Raw genomic sequence first — 3,717 nt, forward strand, 5'->3', positions numbered from 1 at the left:
GGTTATATGGAAGCTCTACCAGGTAATGGTCATATTTGTCACGTATCTTGAAGGCCATAGAAGAAGACATTGTGCAAAATGTCAGCAAAATCAAACAAGAACTGTGCCCTCTAGGCGCTCAAGGGATGCAATCAGGATATCAGTTTATATGGGTGCTACACCAGGTTTAGAACCGATTTAAGCCATACTTCGTACATCTGTTAACTGGGGATAGTGAAATGCCTCGTACACGGATTAGCTGCAATTGCAGTCGCGGACCACCAGCTAGATCGACTGGAGAGACTCAGTGAGAGGCTAGGCAGCACAGGCTCTTGGTTAAATACTGAGTGTTTCTGATATTTGATATATAAAGACGACTTATTGACGACTTTATATAATCAATGGCCATAAGGTACCCGCGGTGATCGGTCCTATGGACCGGAACGAGTTTACTTATTTTTGGAGCTTGACGAGGAATGCAACATCCACTTACCAATGCCGCAACAACAACAAATTTATTTTTTAAATAACAGGATCCTGTTATAAGCTGTGCAGTGCACTCATAGCTAGCCGCGAAGTCTGCTTAAACTTAACCTAACAGTCCAACATGACCGGGTACCTAAAATAGAATGATTTTCAAGTTTTTTTTTTGTCTATTTGAGGGAAAGCCAGAATTGACCACACGCCAATCACTATGGGACGCGTTTCGTCCTTGGTGAGGGGACTTATACAACCACATTAGTTTAGTTTAATTTATTTATTTCATTTCATGCAATACGAAGCCATCAGGCCTATAAATAATCACACTATGCATAAGACGTACTTTTTCTAACATAAGTTAAAAAACTACTCAAGCAGTTGTACTTGCAGCTTTTCAGTGTCCAGCTTCCGTGCAGTGTCCGATCGTACTTTCCTCGCCACGTTCAAACGGGTGCGAGCCTTTGCTGCAACAAGGTAATGATCCGAATATATATTCGCTCCACGGATCGATCGTGCATCTAACACTCTGGATGAATGCCTTCCATCTATCACAACGTGATCAATTTAGTTCCTTGTTTTTTGATCGGGTAACAGCCATGTGGCTTTGTAAATATTTTTATGTTGAAATCTGGTGCTACTTACTACCACGTTTTTTGCCGCGGCGAAATCTATCAGTCTCTACCCATTACTGGACGTTATCTCGTGTAGGCTAAACTTTATCTATCTTCGCAATAAAATATCCCAGAATGATTCTAATATCATGGTTGGGGCAGCGGTCATATTCTCTCTAATATCCTTGGCATGCTCGTCCTTGTCTTCCGTCAATCCGTCAAGGCATGGGCACAAATAAGGCTGATGTTGAAGAATTTGGCTTTTATGCGGATTGTGGCTAACCTCTCATCGACCGGAATAAAGCTGCGGACAAGGTATTCAGTCTCCGACTAACCACAAATCCACAGCCAAATTCATGTCTGGTGTTATGGCAGCTATAGTATAGTTCTTCACCGGTTTGGTGTTTTGTGGGATTGCACATGTATCCCTCAATGTGGCGAGCCGCTTGCTCCAAGATCCGATGCTCGTCTCCAGCTGCCCCTAACCTGGGAACAGACACTGATGTTGGTCATTGGTTATTTAAATGCGCCAATAACTCGCCTTGTCATCTCGAGTATCATTGGCACGAAGTATTTAATTAAGAGCCTGTGCTACCTTACTCCTCACTGAGACTCTCCTCTGAACGAACCCGGTAGCTTTTAGCTAAGCTTCCCGTGATAACGATGGACACCACACAAGTTGGAGTTCCAGCCTGTGTGGTGCTTATAGTTATCTCGTTTCGGCCGGGGTTTAACATAGCTCACTGTATATAATCTTAGCAATATCCGGGAATAAATACGCTTTTATGGATAAAAGACCTTCATTGATCCGAACTAAAACATAAAAGGGCGGAACACAGCTCACTGTGTTACATTTCAGTGAAATCGGCCAATAAATACAGCTTTTATGATCCCAAGATCCTAAATCAGGGGATCAGTCTACATGAGGGCTATGTTAAGATATAGACCGATTTGAATCATATTCAGCAAAAAGGTCGGGAATCTAATAACACAAATCATTGTGCAAAATTTCAGCCAAATCGGATAAATATAACTTTTATGAGCTTTAGACACTAAAATGGAAGATCGGTCTGTATAGGGGGCTATATTAAGATACAGACCGATCAAACCATATTCGGCACAGATGTGGGTGATATTAGGCCAAATTTTTGTGCCAAATTTCAGCCAAATCGGTTAATAAAAACAGCTTTTATGAGCCTAATGGCCCTTTTAGACGGCACATCATGATTGTACTCATCGTGTATACGTGTTGATTGCAGGTTTTTTTTATACATCGGTACATCGATTTTTTATACCCTCAACCATAGGATGGTGCCCCTCGAAATATGCGTTTAAGACCCCTTGAAGTATATATATTCTTGGTCGTCACGTCATTTTAAGTCGAACTAGCCATGTCCGTCCGTCTGTCTGTCGAAAGCACGCCAACTTTCGAAGAAGTAAAGCTAGGCGCTTGAAATTTTGCACAAATTTCAAATCGGTTGCCATGTGAACTCAGCATAAGACCCTAAATCGGAAGTTCGGTTTATATTTCAAGATATAGCCCATCTTCGAACTTAACCTGCCTATGAACAAAAAAAAATTATCTGTGCCAAGTTTCAGCTCAATATCTTCGTTTCCAAAGACTGAAGCGTGAGATGTCACTAAATGGGTTTAAAACAGGTTAAAATTAAACGCACTTTGTGCTGCAGTCCCAAGATATATTGGGTTGCCCAAAAAATTGTCGGTAATATAGTAGTAATATAGTCGGCGTTGACAAATTTTTTTTAACGGCTTGTGACTCTGTAATTGCATTCTTCTGTCAGTTATCAGCTGTTACTTTTAGCTTGCTTTAGAAAAAAAGTGCGCGAAATTTTGTTTACATTTGTTTGTTTGGCGTCAATTTTAATATGGGTACCGCATGTATTGAAAGAAATTCATTTAACAAACCGAAATCAACGCTTGTGATATGCATCTTAAACGCAATGAATTCGATCCGTTTTTAAAACGAATCATAACTGGAGATGAAAATGGTTTGTTTACAACAATGTTAGTCGAAAACGATCATGGTCCAAGCATGGTGAACCAGCTCAAACCACTTCAAAGGCTGATATCCACCAAAAGAAGGGTGTGGTATATTTTGAGCTGCTTCCAAGGAACCAAACGATTAATTCGGATGTTTACTGTCAACAATTGGACAAATTGAATACAGCCATCAAGGAGAAGCGACCAGAATTGGTCAATCGTAAAGGTGTCATATTCCATCAGGACAACGCTAGACCGCACACATCTTTGGTCACTCGCCAAAAACTGAGTGAGCTTGGCTGGGAACTTTTGATGCATCCGCCATATAGCCCTGACCTTGCACCACCAGACTACCATTTATTTCGATCTTTGCAGTACTCCTTAAATGGTAAAACTTTCGGCAATGATGAGGCTATAAAATCGCACTTGGTTCAGTTTTTTGCAGATAAAGGCCAGAAGTTCTATGAGCGTGGAATACTAAATTTGCCAGGAAGATGGCAAAAGGTTATCGAACAAAATGGCAATTATGTATTTGATTAAAGTTCATTCTAAGTTTTATTAAAAATGCATTTACTTTCTTTTAAAAAATCCGCAATTACTTTTTGGGCAACCCAATACAAGCATTTGACCCAAAAAATCCAAATAA

The sequence above is a fragment of the Stomoxys calcitrans genome, chromosome 2 (genome assembly GCF_963082655.1).
Source record: "Stomoxys calcitrans chromosome 2, idStoCalc2.1, whole genome shotgun sequence".
NCBI lineage: Eukaryota > Metazoa > Arthropoda > Insecta > Diptera > Muscidae > Stomoxys > Stomoxys calcitrans.